Source organism: Anopheles coustani (genome assembly GCF_943734705.1).
Source record: "Anopheles coustani chromosome X unlocalized genomic scaffold, idAnoCousDA_361_x.2 X_unloc_46, whole genome shotgun sequence".
NCBI lineage: Eukaryota > Metazoa > Arthropoda > Insecta > Diptera > Culicidae > Anopheles > Anopheles coustani.
This window is the reverse complement of record NW_026525155.1, coordinates 85,001-112,500: the sequence shown is the minus strand read 5'-3', so window position 1 is coordinate 112,500 and position 27,500 is coordinate 85,001. Positions and strand designations below refer to the sequence as shown.

The following is a 27,500-nucleotide window of genomic DNA, read 5'->3' as shown; positions in this document are numbered from 1 at the left end:
GTTAACTGGGATGTTCTTGTAATCCTTCTTCTTTTTCGACACCATCACAATATCCGTCTTAGCTGCGGCGAGCTCCAGCTGGTGTTCGCGCATCCAAGCCACAACCCTATTCACAGACTCCTCCGCCAAACTCGCGGCCAGTGCTGGCGTGGGTCCTGGTGCCAGGAGCACGAGGTCGTCAGCGAAGGCGACGAGCTCTACACCGGCGGGCATGTCGATGGACAGGACGGCGTCATACATGGTGTTCCACAGCGTCGGACCAAGTATGGAACCCTGTGGGACTCCCGCCGACAATTCCCGGGTGACCGGACCCTCAGACGTCTCATAAACCAGTAGCCGTCCCCGAAACCAGCTTTCCAGTATCCGCTGCAGGCAGGCCGGAACGTGCTTTTCTTGCAGTGCTTTGGCGATGGACCGCCAGCTCGCCGTGTTAAAAGCATTGCGTACATCCAATGACACCACCATCAGACACTTGTTAGCCCTCCGATCCGTCATTCGGTGGGCCATCGCACGCTGGCCGGCCTCCTTAACACGTTCAATCGCCTGAATTGTAGACCTGCCCTTTCTGAATCCATACTGAGACGGCGACAGGCGAGGGTGATCTGGGTCTTCCAGGTGTTCGTTTAGGCGATCCAAGATCAGCCGCTCCAAGATCTTGCCTGATCCGTCGAGCATCCCCAGAGGCCGAAAGGATGACGGATCGCCCTGAGGTCTTCCGAACTTGGGTAGCAAAGCAAGTCGTTGTCGCTTCCAGTCAGCGGGAAAGGTGCATTGATCAAAGCACTCCTGGAACACGCGGCGGAACGTCTCCGTGTGCTCGCGAACAGCGACCCTCAGTGCCGCATTGATGATGCCATCGGGTCCCGGGGCCTTAGTGGGCACCATCCGCGCCGCGATCGCCAAGAGCTCCTCATCCGATACCTCCCTCACTGGCTCCTGCGTTGTCTGCCCCCAATCGACCCGATCCGGTGCAGGCCACTCAAAAGTGCCATGATCCGGGAAGAGTTCCGACACGACGTGCTGTAGAATCGCAGGATCTCGCTCCGGGGGGACGCGGCTACCCTTAAGGCGTGACGTTACCACCTTATAGGCAGTGCCAAAGACATTGTCCTCAGCTTCCGCAATCATCTCATCAAAGCTACGGTCCTTGCTTGCCTTGATGGCGCGGGCGAGTTCCTTCTTACAACTCCTGTGCCGTTCTCTGGCCAACTCTCGTTGTGCACCAGTTCCGGCAGTCAAAATCGCATCCTCAGATGACTTGCACTGCTCCCTGAGAAGGCCGATTTCCTGCGTCCACCAGTACATTTCCGGTCTCACCAAAAACTGCGCTGGCGGTGCCCTCTGCATCACCTCATCGCAGGCTCTAGTAAGTCCAGCGGTGAGAGTCGCCGGTGATACAGCCGCTTCGGCAAACCCGGAAGCCTGGAGCGCGATCTGGAAGGCTTCGGGATGGAATTGACGCAACTTCCATCTCGGTCCAATCTGCTCGCGTTGTCGCTGCCGGTCGCGATGCTGGTGCTGTTGTTGCGGTTGCCTCTGCTGGTGTGGTGAAGCGCTGCTGACTGGTGTCGCGGATACGCTGAATCTCACGTATCTGTGGTCACTGTTGGTGAAAGTGTCGAGCACCCGCCAGTCGTTACCGGGTTCAATGGCCGGACTGGCGAAGGACACGTCGACCACACTTTCAGTAGCACTGCCGTTGCCGACGAACGTGGGCACACTGCCGCGGTTCAAGATCGCCAGGTCAAGCTGGTCGACGACCTCGGCGAGATCCTCACCACGCGGCTTCGTCCTCGCGCTGCCCCATCGCACGTGCCAGGCATTGAAGTCGCCCGCCAAGACTACGAGGGGGTGTGCTCTGGCCTCGATATCGATCTCGTCGAGCAGCCGCTGGTAGTCCTCGTCCGTCCATCCCGGTGTTGGTGGGGCGTAGCAAGAGATGAAGGTCACCCCCGCCACCTGGACCGACACCAGTCCTACCCTACTTGCCCAGACTCGCTGTATGGGCAAGGCTCCGGTCGTAATAACGGCTGCCTTCGCTGTCGAGTCCACCGCCCAGTTCCCGTTATTGGGTGGAACACGGTAGATCTCCGACGCCAGCACAATGTCGATCCTTTGCTCCCGTGCGGTCTGGAGCATGAGGTCTTGTGCTACCCTGCTGCGCGCCAAGTTGATCTGGAGGATCTTCAACCCAGCGTCACGCCCTCTAACAGTGGTGTTCGTAGCTAGCGGGAACATGACGGCTGGCTACTTCCGCTGCAAACCGGTGAACCTGTCTGATGTTGTCCGGAACACGTAAGGCACTTGGGGCCCGAGCTGCACTCCTTGGCCTTGTGCTGCTTCGATCCGCACCGGAAGCAGCACTTGGAGTAGTCAGGGCCGGTGCACTCGCGAGAGCGGTGCCCCTTGCCAAAGCAGCGGTAGCAGAGCTGCTCTCCTGCAGGGACCGATGCGAGCGCCTGCACGACGCAACTCGTGTTCCCTATGGTGACCCGGTGACCGTCGAGAAGCTGGCACTGCCCGCGCGGCAGCTTGATATGGGCTTTCTGCAGCCCGTCGTACCGCCGCCACAGCCGAACTGCCTCGCCCGGAACCGTCAGCCCCGCCTGCCGCTTAATCGCCGAAATCAAGTCGTCGACAGTCGCCAGCATGTCGATTCCTGTGATCGCTGCCGTCTGCTTGTCGACAAGGAGGTGGGCCACTCCATCCTCCTTGATGGCTTCGCTGACATCGGCCAGCACACTCTCGCAGTCCGTGTTCGGCTTCAGCCACAGCGACAGCTTCCGCTCCCCTGTGCGGCAAACCCTCGCCACGAACTGATCCACATTGGTCTTGGAACGCACTGCCTTGTATGTGTCGAGGAAGGCCTTGCCCTCGTTGGCCTCGAGGACGATCACCGCAGGCCTCTCCACTTTAGCAGCGCTCTTTCCCGCTTTCTGTGGTGCTGCTCTCTTGTCTCCCTTGGCCACGACTTTAGCAAAGGATGCTGGTTGCGCATGCACCTTGGTTGCCACAGCCGCTGCTTTCTTTGCCTTCGGTTTTGGCTTTTCTGGAGCCATGGCCTGGGACGAGACGGCCTCGACCGGGATCTCGGGGACATCAGGCGTGATGACTTCGTTCATGCCCGTCGGTTCGCCCTCTTTTTTCTTGCCGCGCCTTGCCCGGGTCCGCTTTCGTTTGGGAGTGTCGCCAGGTGGATGCTGGCTTTGCCCAACAGCACTGGAGTCGACGACATGTTGTTGTTGCTGCTGCGTAGCTACCGCCAACTCTCCCATCGAGTGGAGTCCACTTTGGAGCAGCATAAGTTCTCTTTCGCTGGCTGCCGCACGCTCACGAAGGCTAATGTTGTCTCGCTTCAGCTCCTGATTTTCACGAGACAACAACTTCAGCTTTGTCTTCAGCTCCGCGTAGCCATCCTTTGCCGTCGCCCGGCCCGTCTCCATCTCGCTAACCTTAGCGAGGAGAGTCTCGACGGTTGCCCGGAGCTCCCTCAACTCGCTGCTGAGGCTTGCGATAGTCGGCTCCTGCTGCGGGACTTCGGCCACCTGCTGGACGACGGTTGAGTTGAGCTCGTCCTCGTCGCTCTCCTCTGAAATCTCCATATCACTGGCTAGCAGGGCCATCCGCTGCACCACCACCACCGGCCGAGTGGGCGTCGCAGTCGATGGCGCGACACTGCCTCCCTTTCGCTGCCGAGTCAACGGCAGCGCAACCGATGATGTCATCACTTTGTCCCCGTCGTCCTTCGGCGATGGCGCGGTAGCGTCACAGGTGGACCGGAGCCTGACGGACCGACGCGTCGAAGGCTCCCCCGATGCCTGCTCCATTCCCCTACTGCAACCCTGAAAATCGCTGTGGGCAATGGGTTAGGTTGCGGAGAGCCAGGGTGGAGTGTCTGGGAAGGGAAGGTGGGAAGGGGAAGGGGAGTGGAGGAAGGCCAAGTACCGGTGCGAAATAGAAACTCCAACAAATAAAAGGCCAAACCAATCTTTTTCCCCTTTCCAAATCTGAGCTTATATCTCAGTTCTTCTCTGCGATCAGGTGCCGCCTGGTTGACAAATCCGCAAACCGCCAGCCGATACACTCGCCATAAAACTCAGAGTGCCGCCTGGTTGTGATAACCGGTGATCTCCACCAGCCGAGACACTTGATGAACTGAAGGCGCCGCCTGGTTGTGACGTTGAAAAGCTCAGCACCAGTGCCGCCGCCTGGTAACAGTGTTCGAAATCTCCGTGAGCCGAGACACCCGCCACGACCCGAAGCGCCGCCTGGTGGCAATGCTGGCAATCCGCTGGTACTGGTGGCGCCGCCTGGCGGCCAACTTCGGAACCAAGTTTAGCCGAGACACACTGAAATATTTCACCGGGATGATCGAACCTCGAAATTTTTCAGCCGAGACACATGAAACATTTCACTCTTAGCCGAGACACCTTGAAAAGTTTCACTGAAACATTTCAACCGGATGGTTGGTCCATGAAATATTTCAGCCGGGACACTTGAAACATTTCACCCCCAGCCGGGACACCTATCCGGGACACACTGCCGCCAACGGTCAATTAAAAATACCGGCCAATTTGGATAACCGGCCAATTTGAATTACCGACCGATTTGAATTAACGGCCACTTCAAACCAACGGCCACCGACTCCACCAACGGTCAATTTGAACGACCCGAAAATCCGGCACCAACGGTCCTTTTTTGAAAAACTGGATCAGATGACACGGAGCCCGATTCGGCTTAGGTGAAATCGCTCGGATCTTCGAGTCCGAATCCGGCTGGAAAATGGACGATCGAATCTTCACCTGCCAAAATTTTTGCACCGCGTGCTCTCACTTTATTTACACTTATTTTGCGCTGAATTCGTCTTTTTTCATACGGTTTTCTCTGACTTTCGTTTTAAAACACCGTCTGTCATCTAAAAAACCACATCCGGCCAGGATCCGGACACTTTTTTAACCGAAAAACACGTAGTCCCAAATGGGGCTACGCCCCGGGCCGCTCTCCGTACAAAATGTAAACAAACACTTTTCTTTCTTATTTTTCGTTGAAATCGATGATTTTAATGCGGTTTTCACTACTAATCTGTAGATTGGCACTAGTTTTAACGATTACAACAAACTTTCGTGGGTTCTTTAAACTTTTTACGCGAAATTTTTATGAAAAACACGGAGCGACGCTCAGCACGTGTTGACACTACAGCGTTTGACAGCTCACCACCACAGGGATAACTGGCTTGTGGCCGCCAAGCGTTCATAGCGACGTGGCTTTTTGATCCTTCGATGTCGGCTCTTCCTATCATTGCGAAGCAAAATTCACAAAGCGTAGGATTGTTCACCCTTTCAAGGGAACGTGAGCTGGGTTTAGACCGTCGTGAGACAGGTTAGTTTTACCCTACTGGTGTGCAAGTACTATCTCAATGGAATTCCTGTGCAGTACGAGAGGAACCACAGGTACGGACCAATGGCTCAATACTAGTCCGAGCGGACTTTGGTATGACGCTACGTCCGTCGGATTATGCCTGAACGCCTCTAAGGTCGTAACCGAACCAGGCTGGTAGTATATGTATAGGAGTCGTTAGCTAGATGGCTAATAACATCACGAGACCGGATTGAGTCTTCTATAGACTCTTTCCATTTATTGGAAACCCTCAAACTGAGCCTATCGCGAGTGCGCTCGCCGAAGTACCTGAAGTGGGAAAAGGCGTTGTGCTTGCCGATCTTCCAAGAATAGTTTCGACTCCTAAGACCACCCGAAAACGACGGGTTTGCAGGCTGGGCGCTACGCATTGAAGAGAGATGTACATTTCGATCCTTTCAGGCGACCCATGCTTGGTGGTTGTGTGCGGTGTGCTCCCCCCGGGGGGCACATGCGGCATACCGTGTGTGGACTAGTTGGACCCACCCTTGCGGTGGACCGACCGGTCAGTGGTGTTTGCGGGTTAACACATGCGAGCGTTGCGGCCCAGAGGCCTTACCGCCTTTCACTGCGGGTTCGTCAAGAACTTGGAGATGGTCGCAACGCATCGGGTCCTCCCGGGGTACTTGGTGTTTGGATGCTGGCTTGGTGATTAAACACTTGATATTCCATCTTCGGATGAATTTCGGGTGTCACCTGTTGCCTAAGACCACTTGCATGTTTAGCTCGCCGTGGGGTAGCAAGCGTTGTGATCTAATGGCCTTACCGGGCAAACACTTTCGGTTCGTCAAGGACTTGGAGTGCCGGGACGGGTTGGCGGATCCATCACTCTGAGTATGCCGGGTTGATACTTGGGGTTGGTTTGGTTTTGGTGACCCAATACTAGATGTACCATCTCGGTGGTATGTCAGTATCACCTATACTCCAGACCACTTGCATGGTTAGCAAGCGTTGTGATCTAATGGCCCAACCGGGCAAACACTTTGGGTTCGCAAGGACTTAGAGTGCCGGGACGGGTTGGCGGATCCAACACTCTGGGTACCTCCGGGTACTTGGGGTTGGTTGAGGACTTGGTGAACAAACACTTGATATACACTCTCCGGATGTACTTCGGGTGTCACCTGTTGTCCGAGACCACTTGCATGGTTAGCAAGCGTTGTGATTCAATGGCCCTACCGGGCAAACACTTTGGGTTCGCAAGGACTTGGAGTGCCGGGACGGGTTGGCGGATCCAACACTCTGGGTACCTCCGGGTACTTGGGGTTGGTTGAGGACTTGGTGAACAAACACTTGTTGTACACTCTCCGGATGTACTTCGGGTGTCACCTGTTGTCCGAGGCCACTTGCATGGTAGCAAGCGTTGTGATACAATGGCCCTACCGGGCAAACACTTTGGGTTCGCAAGGACTTGGAGTGCCGGGACGGGTTTGCGGATCCAACACTCTGGGTACCTCCGGGTACTTGGGGTTGGTTGAGGACTTGGTGAACAAACACTTGATATACACTCTTCGGATGTACTTCGGGTATCGCCTGTTGTCCGAGACCACTTGCATGGTTAGCAAGCGTTGTGGTCTAATGGCCCTACCGGGCAAACACTTTGGGTTCGCGAGGACTTAGAGTGCTGGTAGTGGTTGGCGGACCCAACACTCTGGGTACCTCCGGGTACTTGGGGTTGGTTGAGGACTTGGTGAACAAACACTTGTTGTACACTCTCCGGATGTACTTCGGGTGTCACCTGTTGTCCGAGACCACTTGCATGGTTAGCAAGCGTTGTGGTCTAATGGCCCTACCGGGCAAACACTTTATGTTCGCGAGGACTTGGAGTGCTGGTAGTGGTTGGCGGACCCAACACTCTGGGTACCTCCGGGTACTTGGGGTTGGTTGAGAACTTGGTGAAGATACCCCTGTCACCTTGTTCGAGGCCACTTGCATGGTCGCAAGCGTTGTGATACAATGGCCCTACCGGGCAAACACTTTGGGTTCGCAAGGACTTGGAGTGCCGGGACGGGTTGGCGGATCCAACACTCTGGGTACCTCCGGGTACTTGGGGTTGGTTGAGGACTTGGTGAGCAAACACTTGATATACGTTCTTCGGATGTACTTCGGGTGTCACCTGTTGTCCGAGGCCACTTGCATGGTCAACGGTTGAGGTGGTGATGGCGGGTCGGTGCTGTAGGGTGCCGGCCTGTTGGCTGCCTTGGCCGGGTTGGTTGGTTAACACTTGATTGGGCTTGCACCCGAGGGTAATGGCACTTGAAGGTGGGTACTGGCCGGCTGACCTGGTGTGATGGTTGGTTGGTGAACACTTGGCGGTACTTGCACTTGGCTGTGCTTGGACTTGAAGGTGGGATCCGGCTGGCCTAGGCCATTGGTGGTTGGTTGGTGGGTTAGCCCTTAGCTGGGCTGGCTGGCTGGCTGGCCATCGGTGGTGTGGTGTGGTGTGGTGTGTGGAGTCGAGCATCGCGCGCCGTTGCCTTCTTCGGAGTGTTGTAGGTACGCAAGTGCTTGCAATGCAAAGAGGTTGGTGATGGAGTGACATTGCCTTCACCATGGAGTTGCGGGTACTTAGGTACTTGCAAGGAGATGGTGGTATGGTGGTGTTGCGTGTGTGGTGTTCGATTAGAAAGATATAATTTCTAAGTCCGGATTAGTGCTGTCAGTGGGGCCGCCGCTAACAGGTCCTGCACGGCCACCGTGGGGCTTGACTTGGCGCTATTCCGGACTTGGGGCGATCACGATGTCCCCGTGCGGGACTTAGAAGATGGAAGAACACAAGTACCCTTATCCCATGACTTGTGAGCGATTGGCATACGTTACCACATGAAGAGAAAAATTGGCTAAGTCCCGGATCCATATTATATGAAGAGAAATATCGGCTAAGTCCAGGATCCATATTATATGAAGAGAAAAATCGGCTAAGTCCAGGATCCATATATAATAACCTAATAATCGGCTAAGTCCAGGATCCATATTATATGAAGAGAAAAATCGGCTAAGTCCAGGATCCATATATAATAACCTAATAATCGGCTAAGTCCAGGATCCATATATTATGAAGAGAAAAATCGGCTAAGTCCGAGATTGGGTCTGTCAGAAATACACTTCCAAGTTACCACACAAGCAAGCAAGATGGCCTAGTGATGGATCCATATGACATGAAGAGAAAAATCGGCTAAGTCCCAGATTGGGTCTGTCAGAAATACACTTCCAAGTTACCACACAAGCAAGCAAGATGGCCTAGTGATGGATCCATATGATATGAAGAGAAAAATCGGCTAAGTCCCAGATTGGGTCTGTCAGAAATACACTTCCAAGTTACCACACAAGCAAGCAAGATTGCCTAGTGATGGATCCATATGATATGAAGAGAAAAATCGGCTAAGTCCCAGATTGGGTCTGTCAGACATACACTATCAAGTTACCACACAAGCAAGCAAGATGGCCTAATGATGGATCCATATGATATGAAGAGAAAAATCGGCTAAGTGCAAGATTGGGTCTGTCAGAAATACACTATCAAGTTACCACATGAGCAAGCAAGTTACCACATGAAGAGAAAGCCGGCAAAGTCCGGGAATGTTACCACATGAACTGGAAAATGGGCAAAAACCTACCTTCACAGGGAACGTGAATAACTAAGGCTGTAGACATCGGATCGACAAGCCAAAGACTGATATGGAAAGGAAATGAGTAGTACTAGCTTTCCTGAGAGTTGCAGAGCTTAGACTGCATATGAACGGAAGTTATTGAGCGTCAAAGTCAGAAAAGTTGCCCGAAGGAACACAAGTTCCAACTTAGAGCATGAATACCGCCTAGACGGTAAGAGGTACGGCCAGGCTGAGGAATAAGGAAATGTTGGCCAACATGTTCCCTAACTATCCCCCGAAGACCGCAAAGCAATCCAACATCAACCAAGAAAGTTATAGCCCGATCAAGGAAACACCTACTTTGCACCGATATTGCACCAAAGACATGTACCAAGCACCTTCGGTTGCATACCCTGCAGGGGCTTACCATAGTAGGCCATGGAAGACCGATATACCGAACATAATCTCTTTCTATCTCCTCGGGTGTTGGAGATAGCGCTTTGCGGTAAAAGAACGAAAGTTAGACCATGTCTTGGTGCATCTTTTTGCCCTAGATCACAAGACCCTATCTACCAAGGCAAGAAAGTTGTGTGGGGACAAAATGTCCAAAAGTGCCCAAAGTGGCACACTTGAACCATATATTCGAGAAAAACACAAGTGTGGGCCCGAGCTAGCAAGTTGAAATGTTCTGACCGTCAGTAGCCCTAGTTGAGGTGCACTTATCATTATATGAGGCCAACGTGCCAGCTAGTCTCTAAAGGGGCGATATTGGTGTTCCAAGGTTTGTACCCAATTGAGGAAAAAACAGGGTAAGGTACGGTGTACCGCGAATAACTCGGGCTATAGATGTCCGATCGATGAGTTTGGCATATGTATGGAAAGGTCTCGACGAGACCTAACTACCCTGAAAGTATGAAGGCAAAGACTTGAATGACCGGGAAGTTATTAAGTGCACAAGTGGTAAAGTTGCACCAAAGTCCATGTTACCCGAAGTGGTACATGAACACCCAATATTCGACCAAAACACAAGTTTAGAGACGAGCTAGCGAGCTACATTGTTCAGACCGTCAGTAGCCCGCATCAAGACACGCATTTCATTATATTGAGCCTAGCCGCTAGCTCGACTCGAAGTCGGTCATATGGTTGGTTGATGGTTTGGACCGACCACGTGGTGTACCAAGGTGATGTACCTTTCATGAATTAAAACTCTGGCTGTATGGCACTGAGCGACAAGCTAAGGTGTGATTTGGAATAGTCTTGAGTGGGACTATTTAGGAAAAATGCGAACAAAAAATCACAAAGTCCTTGGGCGAAGCTATTAGCGAAACATAGAGCAAATTGGTACCAAAAACTATGGAAATGGGACTTGAGTCAAAAATAACCGCAAGTTGGAGAAGAGATAGCAAGCTTGCGTAGAACATTTATAACTAGTGCGTGGTATGACCAACAAAAATGTATATGGGGCCAAGGCGCTGGCTGGCCTCCAAAGTGGTGATATGGGCGATTCAAAGTTTGTACCCAAGTATGAACAAGTATGGTGAAAACAGGGTAAGGTACCAAGTACCACGAATAACTCGGGCTGTAGATGGCCGAGCAAGACAAAAGGCATACCGTTAGAAAGGTCTTGGGGAGACCTATCTACCCTGAAAGTTTCATGAGGCTGAGTTGAAAGACCACGGAGATATAAGGTGATGATGGGCCGATTCGGGGACCAAGTCGCAGGAAATGGCACTTGGTCAAAATCACCCTTGGAAGGTGAATACCGGCTTACCGGTAAGAGATAGCGACTTGGTGTAGAATATTCATAAGTTGGACGTCGGAAGACGCAACTTTCATTATATGGGGGCAACCCGGTCAGGGTGCTCCAAGTCGGTCGTTTGGTTGGTTTATGGTTTGGGCCAACCACGTGGTGTACCAACATGAGGTACCTTTCATGAATTATGACTCGGTCAGTTTGCCACCGAGCGACAAGCTAAGGTGTGATTTGGAATGGTCTTGAGTGGGACTATCCAGGAAAAATACAAATAGAAAATAAGCCTGTCCATGGCCAAAGCTATTAGTGAAACATATAGCAAAATGGGTCCGAAAACGAATGAAATGGGACTTGGACCAAGAATAACGGCAAGTTGGAGAAGAGATAGCAAGTTGGCGTAGAACATTTATATTTTGGACATAGTATGACCAACAAAAAAGTATATGGGGCCAAGGTGCTGGCTGGCCTCCAAAGTGGAGATATGGGCGACACAAAGTTTGTACCCAAGTACGAACAAGTATGGAAAAAAACAGGGTAAGGTACCAAGTACCATGAATAACTTCGGCTGTAGATGGCCGAGCGAGGCAAACGGCTCACCGTTGGAAAGGTCTTGGGGAGACCTATCTACCCTGAAAGTTTCATGAGGCTGAGTTGAAATACCACGGAGATATTAGGTGATGATGGTCCAATTCGGGGACCAAGTCGCAGGAAATGGCACTTGACCAAAATCACCCTTGGAAGGTGAATACCGGCTTACCGGTAAGAGATAGCGACTTGGCGTAGAATATTCATAAGTTGGGCGTGTAGAGACGCAACTTTTATTATATGGGGCCAACCCGGTCAGGGTGCTCCAAGTCGGTCGTTTGGTCGGTTTATGGTTTGGGCCGACCACGTGGTGTACCAAGTTGAGGTACCTTTCATGAATTATAACTCGGTCAGTTTGCCACCGAGCGACAAGCTGCGGTGTGTTTTGGAATGGTCTTGAGTGGGACTATCAAGGAAAAATACCATTCGAAAATCAGCTTGTCCATGGCCGAAGCTATTAGTGAAACATATAGCAAAATGGGTCCAAAAACGAATGAAATGGGAATTGGACCAAGAATAACGGCAAGTTGGAGAAGAGATAGCAAGTTGGCGTAGAACAATTATATTTGGTGCATGGCATGACCAACAAAAAAGTATATGGGGCCAAGGTGCTGGCTGGCCTCCAAAGTGGAGATATGGGCGATCCAAAGTTTGTACCCAAGTATGGCAAAAACTGGTAGAGGTACCTTTCATGAATTACTGCTCAGGCTGTATGGCACTTAGCGGGACGCTTGGCTCTGGTATGGAATAGTCTTGAGTGGGACTATCAAGGAAAAATACGAACAAAAAATCACCATGTCCACGGACGAAGGTATTAGCGAAACTTAGAGCGAAATTGCGACCAAGTCGCTGGAAATGGCCCTTGGACCAAGTATACCGTCAAGGCGGTACGAGATAGCGAGTTGACGTGGAATATTTATAAGTTTGCCTCCACGAGACGAAAGTTTAGTTATATGGGGCCAACCCGCTCAGGGTTGTCCAAGTCGGTCATATGGCTGATCGAAATTTTCGACCAAGTACTGAGAAAACAGGGTAAGGTACCGTGTACCTCGAATAACTTCGGCTGTAGATGTCCGAGCGAGGCGAACGGCATAGCGTTGGAAAGGTCTTGAGGTGCTCTAGGCATCCTGAAAGTATGAGAAAGCTACCTGGAAAACTCGTGGAGATATTAGAGAAACATAGGGCCCAAAAGATACCAAGTCGCAGGAAATGGGCCCTCCAAGAACACCCTAAAATCCCAATTACGGCTAAGTTGCAGGCCAGCTAGCGAAGTGAAATGTTCTAGGCATAACTAGAACACGTTAAGGCGCAACTTTTTGAATAAGAACTTTTTTCGATATCTGGTCCCCAAAGGGGGGATATGGGCGATCCAAGGATTTTTCCAAGTTTCGGTACTTTTTACGGTATCGCTCATAGCTCCGGCTGTATGCAAGCAAATGACAATCTAAGACATGATTTGGAAAGGTATTGAGTAGTACTAACTTACGTTAGAACACAGCGAAGCGCTATCGGTTCATGGCAAGGCCGATATAAGCAGTCAAAGATGAAAAATGTTGACAAAATGAACAAAAATTACCTTGGTACGCGAATAGCGGCCAGGGATGAAGAGGTACGAAGATGGTGTAGAACAATTATAATTAGGGCTTGGTACGTTCTAAAAGTTTGCCGAAGACCGCAAAGCGCTCAGACCCATAGAAAGTGGCCATTTGGGCCGAACAGTGCGTGCAAAGAGGTGAAAATGCAAAAATTGCACTTTGGGGGGCGATTTGCGGGGGGAAGGAGGGGTCGGAGGGCAAAATGTCTCTTGACTAAAAAGTCTTATCTCGTCGAGATCTACAATATTGCCGAAGACCGCAAAGCGCTAGCTCGCAATCGAAAAATCGAGATTTTGAAAATTTTCTAAGTCTTTGGCTCCCTAAGGAAAAGTTTCAAAAATCACGTTTGTCCCCAATTTTGAAGGGGAAGGAGTCGGTTCCGGGGCATGGTGTCTTCGGCAAAAAGTCTTATCTTTTTGCGTACTTTCGACTAGTTCAATAAAAATTTTTGACCCAAAAATTGTTCGGCGGACCCCTAGGTCGAAAAACCCGAAAAAAGTCGAAAAAAGTCGAAAATGTCGAAAAACGAGAAAACCTCATATTCGGACTCTACACGAGCCCCAGATATTGAAAAGTGAAATCCGCGGTCGATTTGGAACAAAAAATTTACCTAGGCAAAGTTGTATGGAGGTAGGGACCCCTGAGAAAAAAGTTTGGTCCCGAGGCTCCTTGGACCACCAAGTCCCTAGGTCGGACCAAAATCGGAAAAAATCCGACCAAAGTCGAAAGTGTCGAAAATTTTAAAAAACCCCTTTTGGGGCCCTATGGCCTCCCTAGATAATGAAAAGTGAGGTCCGCGGCCGATCCGGAAGAAAAACTTGACCTAGGCAAACTTGTATGACGGTGGGGACCCGAAAAATTTCGATGAGTGTAGTTTAGACAGGCCGGAAAATGTATCGGAGGTCCGTATCAAGGGACGTCTTTTAGTTCTATGGGGTGGTGGTCGTCGAACAAAGTCGCCTAGGTCGACCACCAGAAAGACCAGTCGTGTTGTAATGGATGTTTTGACCACTTTACTAGGGAAACCTAGTACGTCGAAGCAAATTTGGGGTTCGAGATGTGTTGGTGAAAGTTGGTCCAACCTAGGTGTGCTTGGTGGAGGTTGACCATGAAAGTAGAGCATGATGGGAATGACCATAACTTTGGTTCTAGATGTCGGATCGGTACACTTTCGGCAGTTTTGGAAAGGTGAAGGCCTGCTCTAGCTATGTATCCTACCAAGCTGAGCGCCTACTAGTGAGCCGGAGGAGGTATTAAGGGTCAAAGGCAAAAAGGGGTACCCTAAAGTGCATGTGACCAAGAAAATGGGAAAAACGGTATCGCCTATAGCTCAGGCTGTACGGCTCGGATCGGTAAGCTTGGATATGCGTTGGAAAGGTCTTGACGAGCGCTAGCTATGTGTCCTACCAAGCGAAGCGCTAGGTGTTGAGCAAGTCGGTCATATTAGAGGGCAAAGGTGAAAAATGGTGGTTTAGAGGCGAAAATTCACCTTATGATCGAAAATAGCGGGCGAACGATAAGAGCTACGAACACGGCGTAGAACAATCATAAGTACGTTATCACAAGACCTAACTTTGGCCAATATAGAGCGAGAAGATCGGAGGTACCCAAGAGGGTGATATGGCTGGTTCAATGTTGGACCAAAACGAGACTTGAGAAATGGGTTGAAACACGGTATCGCGAATAACTCAGGCTGTATGGAACGGATCGACAAGCTAAGATCAGTGTTGAAAAGGTCGAACCGAGCGCTAACTATAATCCCAAACAACCGAAGCGCTAAGTGTTGAGCAAAACTGAGTTATTAAGCGACAAAGTGGAAAAATAATACCAAAATGGCCAAAAATCACACAAGACCAAGAATACCGAGCAGGCGGTAAGAGATAGCGGGTTGACGTAGAATACTTATAAGTTTGCCTCTACGAGACCTAAAAGTCGGCCATAGAAAGCGAGAAGATCGGACCACTCTGGAAGGGTGATACGAGTGGTCAAAAATTGGCAAAAATGAAACATGGCTAAAATGGATTTGACTTGTGCACCGTATAGCTCCGGCAGTATGGCATGGATTGTTAAGCTAGGATATGTTTTGGAAAGGTAACACCCAGCGCTAGATACGACTTGAAGAAAGCAAAGCGCTAACTAGCATGATTTGGAAGTTATTAAGCGTCAAAGTCGAAAAATGTTACCAAAATTGAAACTCGAGTACATTGGGCCAAAAAGTACAAGTTGTGAAATTTGGACTTACGAGTAAAATACCGAGCAGGCGGTAAGAGATAGAGACTTGGTGTAGAACAATTATATGTTGGGCATGTTATAACCTATATTTGGCCCGAACATAGTGACGAGATCGGTGGTACCCAAAAGGGTGGTACAGGTGTTAGATGGTTTTCCCAGAGCATAAGCTCCACATGATATGGAAAACGGGAAACATCATAACTTCGGCTGTATGGCATGGAATGGAACGAACAAGGTATCGATGAAAAGAGAAAAGGTAGCGCTAACTATAATTTCTACCAAGCAAAGCGCTAGCATGTGACCGTTTGGGTGTTATTGTGAGTCAAAGTCAGAAATTGTTACCACGAGAGGCGAAAATCCGACTAAGTCCATGAATACCGGGCTGGCGGTAAGAGATACGGCTTGGCCGTAGAACATTTATAAGTTGGCTAATACAAGACCTAAGTTTCGTCCATAGACGACAAGAAGATCGAAGATACGTGAAGGTGAGATATGGGCGTCCCAAAGTGGGCCTTTGAAAAAGTGACAAACTTCCCTTATAACAGCATACACCAAATATCTCTGGCTCTATGGCACCGAATAAGAAGTTGAGCTCAGCGATAGAAAGGTGATAGTCAGCGCTAAATATCATACGAACAGAGTGAAGCGCTAAAGGGAAAGGATCTTGGTGATATAAGGTGACAAAGTCGAGAAAAGTTGCCTCAAAATCATGAAAAATGTGAAAAATTGGCTAAGTCCCGGGTGCCTTAAGGGCAGGTTGATCGAATGTACCGAGCTGGCGGTACGAGATAGAGACTTGGTGTAGAACAATTATATGTTTGGCATGGCAAGACCTACATTTGGTCAATACAAAGTGAGAAGATCAAAGAAACCCGTAAGGGTGATATTGGTGTCCAAAGGTAAAAAGCACTAAGTCTTGGAAAACTTATATGAAGAAAAAGGACCCTGATGGGTCATATAGGATGGATCGAAAAATCGGCTAAGTCCCAAAATGGGGATGTCAGAACTACACTCAAAGGTTACCACACCAAGCAAGGCAAACTTATATGAAGGAAAGGACCCTGATGGGTCATATGGTATTTTACGAAAAATCGGCTAAGTCCCAAAATGGGGATGTCAGAACTACACTCATGTGTTACCACACCAAGCAAGGCAAACTTATATGAAGGAAAGGACCCTGATGGGTCATATGGTATTTTACGAAAAATCGGCTAAGTCCCAAAATGGGGATGTCAGAACTACACTCAAATGTTACCACACCAAGCAAGGCAAACTTATATGAAGCAAAGGACCCTGATGGGTCATATGGTATTTTACGAAAAATCGGCTAAGTCCCAAAATGGGGATGTCAGAACTACACTCAAATGTTACCACACCAAGCAAGGCAAACTTATATGAAGCAAAGGACCCTGATGGGTCATATGGTATTTTACGAAAAATCGGCTAAGTCCCAAAATGGGGATGTCAGAACTACACTCAAATGTTACCACATCAAGCAAGGCAAACTTATATGAAGGCAAGGACCCTGATGGGTCATATGATATGGATCGAAAAATCGGCTAAGTCCCAAAATGGGGATGTCAGAACTACACTAAAATGTTACCACACCAAGCAAGGCAAACTTATATGAAGGCAAGGACCCTGATGGGTCATATGGTATTTTACGAAAAATCGGCTAAGTCCCAAAATGGGGATGTCAGAACTACACTCAAATGTTACCACACCAAGCAAGGCAAACTTATATGAAGGCAAGGACCCTGATGGGTCATATGGTATTTTACGAAAAATCGGCTAAGTCCCAAAATGGGGATGTCAGAACTACACTCAAATGTTACCACACCAAGCAATGCAAACTTATATGAAGCAAAGGACCCTGATGGGTCATATGGTATTTTACGAAAAATCGGCTAAGTCCCAAAATGGGGATGTCAGAACTACACTAAAATGTTACCACACCAAGCAAGGCAAACTTATATGAAGGAAAGGACCCATATGGGTCATATGGCATTTTACGAAAAATCGGCTAAGTCCCAAAATGAGGATGTCAGAACTACACTAAAAAGTTACCACATCAAGCAAGGCAAAGTACCTAGGTGAACCCTAGGAAGAAACACGGACCAAGTCAGATGGCCTAAGTCAAGAGAACAAGTGACCTAGGCAAAGTTGTATGACGGTGAGGACCCTGAAAAATCTGGTTAGTGTAGTTTAGACAGGGGAGGTTTTTGGGTCGGCTGAACCTCCTTATTTTGGGTTTTGACCTCCTCAAGAAGCTACACCTAGGCAAACTGCCTAGGGTGAAAGTGCGAAGACCAATCGAATAGTAAGACAAGTTTTGACCGATCGCCCTAGGCAAGCTTGTATGAAGAAAGGGACCCTATGGGTCATATGGAAATACATGAAAAATCGGCTAAGTCCCAAAATTGGGATGTCTGAACTACACTAAAAAGTTACCACATCAAGCAAGGCAAAGTACCTAGGTGAACCCTAGGAAGAAACACGGACCAAGTCAGATGGCCTAAGTCAAGAGTGCAAGTGACCTAGGCAAAGTTGTATGACGGTGAGGACCCTGAAAAATCTGGTTAGTGTAGTTTAGACAGGGGAGGTTTTTGGGTCGGCTGAACCTCCTTATTTTGGGTTTTGACCTCCTCAAGAAGCTACACCTAGGCAAACTGCCTAGGGTGAAAGTGCGAAGACCAATCGAATAGTAAGACAAGTTTTGACCGATCGCCCTAGGCAAGCTTGTATGAAGAAAGGGACCCTATGGGTCATATGGAAATACATGAAAAATCGGCTAAGTCCCAAAATTGGGATGTCTGAACTACACTAAAAAGTTACCACATCAAGCAAGGCAAAGTACCTAGGTGAACCCTAAGAAGAAACACGGACCAAGTCAGATGGCCTAAGTCAAGAGTACAAGTGACCTAGGCAAAGTTGTATGGCGCTGAGGACCCTGAAAAATCGGGTTAGTGTAGTTCAGACAGGGGAGGTTTTTGGGTCGGCTGAACCTCCTTATTTTGGGTTTTGACCTCCTCAAGAAGCTACACCTAGGCAAACTGCCTAGGGTGAAAGTGCGAAGACCAATCGAATAGTAAGACAAGTTTTGACCGATCGCCCTAGGCAAGCTTGTATGAAGAAAGGGACCCTATGGGTCATATGGAAATATACGAAAAATCGGCTAAGTCCCAAAATTGGGATGTCTGAACTACACTAAAAAGTTACCACATCAAGCAAGGCAAAGTACCTAGGTGAACCCTAAGAAGAAACACGGACCAAGTCAGATGGCCTAAGTCAAGAGTACAAGTGACCTAGGCAAAGTTGTATGACGGTGAGGACCCTGAAAAATCTGGTTAGTGTAGTTCTGACAGGGGAGGTTTCTAGGTCGGCTGAACCTCCTTATTTCGGGTTTTGGCCTCCTCAAGAAGACAGACCTAGGCAAACTGCCTAGGGTGAAAGTGCGAAGACCAATCGAATAGTAAGACAAGTTTTGACCGATCGCCCTAGGCAAGCTTGTATGAAGAAAGGGACCCTATGGGTCATATGGAAATTCATGAAAAATCGGCTAAGTCCCAAAATTGGGATGTCAGAACTACACTAAAAAGTTACCACATCAAGCAAGGCAAAGTACCTAGGTGAACCCTAGGAAGAAACACGGACCAAGTCAGATGGCCTAAGTCAAGAGTATAAGTGACCTAGGGAAAGTTGTATGACGGTGAGGACCCTGAAAAATCGGGTTAGTGTAGTTAAGACAGGGGAGGTTTCAGGGTCGGCCAGACCTCCTTATTTCGGGTTTTGGCCTCCTCAAGAAGACAGACCTAGGCGAACTGCCTAGGGTGAAAGTGCGAAGACCAATCGAATAGTAAGACAAGTTTTGACCGATCGCCCTAGGCAAGCTTGTATGAAGAAAGGGACCCTATGGGTCATATGGAAATACATGAAAAATCGGCTAAGTCCCAAAATTGGGATGTCAGAACTACACTATAAAGTTACCACATTAGCAAGGCAGACTTGTATGAAGAACGGGACCCTGGTGAAAGTAGCAAATATCCCAAACCGAACATGAATATTATACACACAAGAGTACGAACATAAAGGAACACGGACCAAGCGTGCCGAGAGAATCGGTACTATAGAGCCCTCGTGGTTCTACACAAAGACTTTATGTTAGGGGTTCAAGCCCCATAGTACTCAAACGGTGACAGTAGCAAATATCCAAAAACGAACTGGAATTTACATTCTGTTGGTCATGCGGTCGTCCAAAGGGGTCTAGTATCCTGGGATGACAAGCATCACGGGCACAGTCTCGTATCAAAACAGTCGAAGAGGCCCGCGAAAGCTTGCTTTCCATGGCTATGCGATGCACAAATTGAGTTTCTCCGTAGTTATACACAGCGCACAGGTGAAAGTAGCAAATATCCCAAATCGAACATGAATTTTATACACACAAGAGTACAAACATAAAGGAACACGGACCAAGCGTACCGAGAGAATCGGTACTAGAGCCCTTGTGGTTCTACATTGAGAGCCCTCGTGGTTCTACATAGATACTTTATGTTAGGGGTTCCAACCCCATAGTACTAGAACGGTGGAAGTAGCAAATAAACCGAACGTGGAATTTACTTTCTGATGGTCATGCGGTCGTCCAAAGGGGTCTAGTATCCTGGGATGACAAGCATCACGGGCACAGCTCGTATCAAAACAGTCGAAGAGGCCCGCGAAAGCTTGCTTTCCATGGCTATGCGATGCACAAATTGAGTTTACTCACCGTAGTATAAAACGAACGAACCGAACCTATCCGAGTAGGGATAATGGGCGCAGTAACATACTTCTGTGACCCAGCGAGAGTTGAACGAGGTGACATGAACTGTCAGTGGCTTATATCAGATGGGATACATACATGAGATTGCTTTCAAATCTACACTCGAAAACCTAACCAAGTAAAAGCGAACGTGGGGAGGATTCGAAACTGGTAACGAAATCTTAAGCTGGAAAGAGTCATCACTATGGATACATATTATGCGAAACCAATCAAGTGCTCATTACTGATCCAAAACCGAAGAGCACTAGTGAACACCTTAATCTCACCCTAGTTCACATCCAAGTGATCGACCACGTGTGTGAAGCAAAGACCAATCGAATTCCTCAATGGACCGAACACTATGAACAAATGGCCAAAAACGTTATAACTATCCAAACATACTACTATCTAGCGAAAGTCATCACGATGGAACCATACCATGATCTTTAACCTATAGCGCTCACCATATTCCTACCCAGAGTGCAAGTGAACAGATTGCCCACCCTTACCCAGTTCACAACCACGTGATCGACTAACATACCGAGGTTACCACAAGTCAAAGTTATACGTTTAAAGCGCAAGACCAATCGAAAACCCCGAAAGCAATCTCGACCCAAAATGTATTATCCGTGAGTGTAGTCGAGTCTCGTACTCGTCATCTGTAATCGTCGGATAGAATATCCAGTACACGGTTGTCTTTCCAAATGAAATCTACATACAGAACTCGCTCTTGGCAAATGGGTGGCAATGGCGCAATCAGGAGCGAGTTCCCGTCCGGGTGCCAAGTGATTGGCAAATGTCTGGGGGAAAGCAACCATATATTGATTTGTCTGTTAGTGTACTGGGTGTTTGAGGTATGTAGTATCCACGCTTGGTTGGGTGTGTCAGAGGACCATGGATGCGTTCACAACCCCAATTGGGGTACATCGGGAATGATTTTGTGGAACCGATGTGCCCGGCACACACTAAGTTTTGTTGCAAGTTAATAGTGTGCCATGTCCGGGGGGGTTGTGATTAAACTCTGGTGAATTGCGTACTGTGGTGATTGGGGTATGAAAGCCCCGCAGTTGCAATGATCGGACGCGCCTAGCGTGTCCTTTAGTTGATGGTAGGGAAATGAAGGCCCTTGTCAGCTCACCTAAGTATTCATGGAAGTTTGGCATAAGGTCGCTGTGGTAGGGGTATGAAGGCCCCGTCAGCGCATGCACAATCGGGCGCACGTGCGCTTAGCGGAGTCGAATGCCGCTCAAGTGCCTGTCCGGTGCATCGGGTGTGTGTGATACGAGGGCAATGAGGTTCGCACGGGGGCTCGCCTCCCGTGTGCTACCGGACTTGACAACATATAGAACGTGGTGTTTGCTCCTCCGGGTGCAATGGGACAATGAACATTCGAACGCAAAGTCGGAATTCTGGTTGATCCTACCAGTAATATACGCTCGTCTCAAAGGTTAAGCCATGCATGTCTAAGTACAAACAGATTTAATGTGAAACCGCATAAGGCTCAGTATAACAGCTATAATTTACGAGATCATCAACCTAGTTACTTGGATAACTGTGGAAAATCTAGAGCTAATACATGCAACATGCCAGGACCCTCGCGGGAACTGGTGCACTTATTAGTCAAACCAATCGCGGGTTCTCCGTGTCATTGAGTTGAAGTCTGGATAATGATGCTGATCGTATGGTCTCGCACCGACGACAGATCTCGCAAATATCTGCCCTATCAACTATGGATGGTAGTATAGAGGACTACCATGGTTGCAACGGGTAACGGGGAATCAGGGTTCGATTCCGGAGAGGGAGCCTGAGAAATGGCTACCACATCCAAGGAAGGCAGCAGGCGCGTAAATTACCCAATCCCGGGACGGGGAGGTAGTGACGAGAAATAACAATATGAAACTCTTTAATGATGTTTCATAATTGGAATGAGTAGAGCATAAATCCTTCTACGAGGATCAAGTGGAGGGCAAGTCTGGTGCCAGCAGCCGCGGTAATTCCAGCTCCACTAGCGTATATTAAAATTGTTGCGGTTAAAACGTTCGAAGTTGATACTTGTCCAACACAGTCCGGCTCCGCCGACCCGGTCAACCCGTGGTCGGTGGGCCAAGTCGGAATCTGGTTGCGACTCAATGGTGTGGTAGGGCACCAAGTCTGTGTCATGGTGTGCCCTTCAACGGGTGCAAGTGTAACATAGAGCTCGACCGCTCACGTTTACCTTGAACAAATTAGAGTGCTTAAAGCAGGGTGCCCAAACGCCCTAGAATAATCTTGCATGGAATAATGGAATACGACCTTGGTCTAATCTTTCATTGGTTTGTACTCAGACCGGAGGTAATGATTAACAGAAGTAGTTGGGGACACTAGTATTACGGCGCGAGAGGTGAAATTCGTAGACCGTCGTAAGACTAACTAAAGCGAAGGCATTTGTCAAGGATGCTTTCTTTAATCAAGAACGAAAGTTAGAGGATCGAAGGCGATTAGATACCGCCCTAGTTCTAACCGTAAACGATGCCAACTAGCAATTGGGAGACGCTACAACCAGGTGCTCTCAGTAGCTTCCGGGAAACCAAAGTCAGGTTCCGGGGGAAGTATGGTTGCAAAGTTGAAACTTAAAGGAATTGACGGAAGGGCACCACAATGAAATGGAGCTTGCGGTTCAATTTGACTCAACACGGGAAAACTTACCAGGTCCGAACTTATGGAGGTGAGACAGATTAATAGCTCTTTCTCAAATTTAAGGGTAGTGGTGCATGGCCGTTCTTAGTTCGTGGATTGATTTGTCTGGTTAATTCCGATAACGAACGTGACTCACATATGCTAACTAGAACGCAGTCAGCGTTAATGCGTCGATGCCGATTGGAACGGGTTAGGACCTTTCGGTGGAGTATGACCTGACACCTTCGCTGTTCGTGTGCGCAAGTGCACTTACGGTACGCTGCTTAGCAGGACAATTTGTGTTTAGCAAAATGAGATCGAGCGATAACAGGTCCGTGATGCCCTTAGATGTTCTGGGCTACACGCGTGCTACAATGTGGGTAGCAGCGTGTCTCCTATTCCGAGAGGAACGGGAAATCACTCAAATACTCACTTAGTAGGGATTATGGATTGCAATGGTCCATATGAACTCGGAACTTCTAGTAAGTGCTGGTCATCAGCCAGCGTTGAATACGTCCCTGCCCTTTGTACACACCGCCCGTCGCTACTACCGATGGATTATTTAGTGAGGTCTTTGGAGATGATCGTTCGCTGGATCCTCGTGAACCGCGTCTGCTTTATCGAAGTTGACCGAACTTGATGATTTAGAGGAAGTAAAAGTCGTAACAAGGTTTCCGTAGGTGAACCTGCGGAAGGATCATTAGTGGCCAAGTGATCCTTCCAGAAGTCCGAACCTGCGGGTTGAGACTTCGGCACAAGTTGCCATTTGATAATTGACGAAACACTATAGAAGTCCGAACCTGCGGGTTGAGACTTCGGCACAAGTTGCCATATGATAATTGACGAAACACTATAGAAGTCCGAACCTGCGGGTTGAGACTTCGGCACAAGTTGCCTTATACATGACTTCGAACAAATACACAAGTCCGAACCTGCGGGTTGAGACTTAGGCACAAGTTGCCTTATACATGACTTCGAACAAATACACAAGTCCGAACCTGCGGGTTGAGACTTAGGCACAAGTTGCCATATGAAAGTTGACGAAACACTAACAAGTCCGAACCTGCGGGTTGAGACTTAGGCACACGTTGCCTTATACATGACTTCGAACAAATACACAAGTCCGAACTTGCGGGTTGAGACTTAGGCACAAGTTGCCTTATACATACATTGGCCAAATAAACAGAAGTCCGAACCTGCGGGTTGAGACTTAGGCACAAGTTGCCATATTATATTCGATCAAACACTAAGTAGTCCGAACCTGCGGGTTGAGACTCAAGACCGTAACAAGATGTCACTATACAAGTCCGAACCTAAGGGTTGAGACTTAATGCGATCTAGATACCAAGTTGACATCCAATACCTGTTGAGCAAAACCAAAGATTCCCTGTTCTCGAATGAATACACTATATAACAGGGAATCATGAAGAAATCAAGCAAGCGTGAAACAAAGTCATCACTTGGGCATGCTCGATAGCCAACCACATGACCTTAACCTAAGAGAGCATGCAAACCACATGATACCTATAAACGATTAACCCGCCCTAGTTCAATCGTTCACCAAGTGATGACTTCAGTATGGCTAAGAGAAAAACTTTTAAATGGGAAAAACTCTAAGTCCGAACCTCCGGGTTGAGACTTCCGCGTCGGAGGTGGGCGCACCTCCTATCCGAAAGATGGTGAATCAGGGGTGTTCGATCAGCAATGGTCGAATGCCCCGTCGTAGTGCAACTATGACAATCAAAGTCAAGACCTCCGGGTTGAGACTTTCCGCGAGTACAAGCATAAAGGAACACGGACCAAGCCGTACCGAGAGAATCGGTACTAGAGCCCTTGTGGTTCTACATTGAGAGAGCCCTCGTGGTTCTCATTAGGGGCTTTATGCAAGTCGTACTCAATACTGTGGTGTGAAGTATAAAGTATAGTCCTCGCCTGGTCCACGCTGCTTCGGCGGTCCTGGGTAAGATAGTTAATTCTAGCTTGCCCTATAGTGGAATGAGGACACTTAATGCTTCGTCTTTTAGCGGCGGCTAGACTCCTCCTCACGGGGAACGAGTTGACGCGCACAGCGGCGGCTTACGCACTATGGCAATCATGGATGCCTGAAGATTCCGTGAAGTTCTCCCCTGGTCCACGCTGCCTCGGCAGTCCTGGGTAAAATGGAATATTTCCAGCTTGCCCTATAGTGGAAGAGGACTATCCAACAATACAAAGTCAAGACCTCCGGGTTGAGACTTTCCGCGTCGGTGGTGTCGCGCACCGCCTATCCGAAAGATGGTGTAACAGGGGTGTTCGATCAGCAATGGTCGGATGCCCCGTCATAGTCCAACTATGACAACCAAAGTCAAGACCTCCGGGTTGAGACTTTCCGCGTCCGGAGGTACGCGTACCGCCTACCCGAAAGATGGTGTGCTTCTGGGGTATTCGATGAGTCGGATACCCCGTCGTAGTCCAACTATGACAATCAAAGTCAAGACCTCCGGGTTGAGACTTCCGCGTCCGGAGGTACGCGTACCGCCTACCCGAAAGATGGTGTGCTTCTGGGGTATTCGATGAGTCGGATACCCCGTCGTAGTCCAACTATGACAATCAAAGTCAAGACCTCCGGGTTGAGACTTACGCGTCCGGAGGTACGCGTACCGCCTACCCGAAAGATGGTGAATCAGGGGTGTTCGATCAGCAATGGTCGGATGCCCCGTCGTAGTCCAACTATGACAATCAAAGTCAAGACCTCCGGGTTGAGACTTTCTGCGAGTACAAGCATAAAGGAACACGGACCAAGCCGTACCGAGAGAATCGGTACTAGAGCCCTCGTGGTTCTACATTGAGAGAGCCCTCGTGGTTCTCATTAGGGGCTTTATGCAAGTCGTACTCAATACTGTGGTGTGAAGTATAAAGTATAGAGTCCTCCACTGGTCCACGCTGCTCCGGCGGTCCTGGGTAAGATAGTTCATTCTAGCTTGCCCTATGTGGAAGAGGACTCAATACCCTACCTGTTGAGCTTGAAACAAAGTCATCACTTGGGCATGCTCATATTGCCATACACAATTACATTATATTCGAATGAGCATGCAAGCGACCCTATATAGACCGAACCAAAACGATAGATACCGCCGTAGTTCACCCCCACCAAGTGATGACTTCAGTATGGCTAGTGTGTGAAGTATAAAGTATAGTCCTCCCCTGGTCCACACTGCTTCGGCGGTCCTGGGTAAGATAGTTAGTTCTAGCTTGCCCTATGTGGAAGAGGACACAATACTTAATACTTAGAGTACAAGCATAAAGGAACACGGACCAAGCCGTACCGAGAGAATCGGTACTAGAGCCCTCGCGGTTCTACATTGTGAGCCCTCGTGGTTCAAACTAGATACTTTATGCAAGGCGTACTCAAAACTGTGGTGTGAAGTATAAAGTATAGTCCTCATCTGGTCCACGCTGCTTCGGCGGTCCTGGGTAAGATAGTTAATTCTAGCTTGCCCTATGTGGAAGAGGACACAATACTTAATACTGTGGTGTAATGGACAAGGTATAGTCCTCCACTGGTCCACGCTGCTCCGGCGGTCCTGGGTAAGATAGTTCATTCTAGCTTGCCCTATGTGGAAGAGGACTCAATACCCTACCTGTTGAGCTTGAAACAAAGTCATCACTTGGGCATGCTCATATTGCCATACAATATTCCATTATCTACTAATGAGCATGCAGCTATATGATTATAACCTGTAAACGATTACCCCGCCGTAGTTCAGCGCTTCAACCAAGTGATGACTTCAGTATGGCTAGTGTGTGAAGTATAAAGTATAGTCCTCCCCTGGTCCACACTGCTTCGGCGGTCCTGGGTAAGATAGTTAGTTCTAGCTTGCCCTATGTGGAAGAGGGCACATTACTCAATACTGTGGTGTTATGAACAAAGTATAGTCCTCCTCTGGTCCACGCTGCTTCGGCGGTCCTGGGTAAGATAGTTAATTCTAGCTTGCCCTATGTGGAAGAGGGCATACAAGACAAAGTATTGTTCTCCCCTGGTCCACGCTGCTTCGGCGGTCCTGGGTAAGATAGTTAATTCTAGCTTGCCCTATGTGGAAGAGAGCATACATGAACCAAGAACGAAGGTTATGATCGAGGAATGATTCGACAACTAACCGATGGTATGAAATGTGAAGAATTCAAGCAAGCACACAATCAAGTCATCACTTGGGCATGCTCGATAGCCAACCTCATGACATTAACCTAGTAGAGCATGCGAAAACCAATATATATGTAAACGATGCCTCCCTAGTTCAGCGCTTCAACCAAGTGATGACTTCAGAATGGCTAAATCAAATCGGTTCAAAACATACCATCGGTACCCTATTGAAACACACAAGTCGATATCAAACCTCATGATTGTGTAGTCCTCCACTGGTCCACGCCGCTTCGGCCGTCCTGGGTAAAATGGAACATTCCAGCTTGCCCTATGTGGAAGAGGGCACATTACTCAATACTGTGGTGTGAAGTATAAAGTTCAGTTCTCCCCTGGTCCACGCTGCTTCGGCGGTCCTGGGTAAGATAGTTCATTCTAGCTTGCCCTATGTGGAAGAGGACACTTCATACTTCGTCTCTAAGCGGCGGCTTGACTCCTCCCTACGGGGAACGGGTTTACGCGCACAGCGGCGGCTTACGCACTATGGCAGTCATGGATGCCTTACGTTTCTATGAAAAGTGTGTTCCTCCCCTGGTCCACGCTGCTTCGGCAGTCCTGGGTAAGATAGTTAGTTCTAGCTTGCCCTATGTGGAAGAGGACACGTAGACTTACTGTGGTGTGAAGTATAAAGTTCAGTTCTCCCCTGGTCCACGCCGCTTCGGCCGTCCTGGGTAAAATGGATTCATCCAGCTTGCCCTATGTGGAA

General features: G+C 48.9%; 1 pseudogene; it reads left to right on the top strand.

Annotated features, from left to right (window-relative positions):
• LOC131270663 (large subunit ribosomal RNA) overlaps positions 1-5,841 on the top strand; it is an 11,043-nt pseudogene extending 5,202 nt beyond the window's left edge.
• The last annotated feature ends 21,659 nt before the right edge of the window (positions 5,842-27,500 follow it).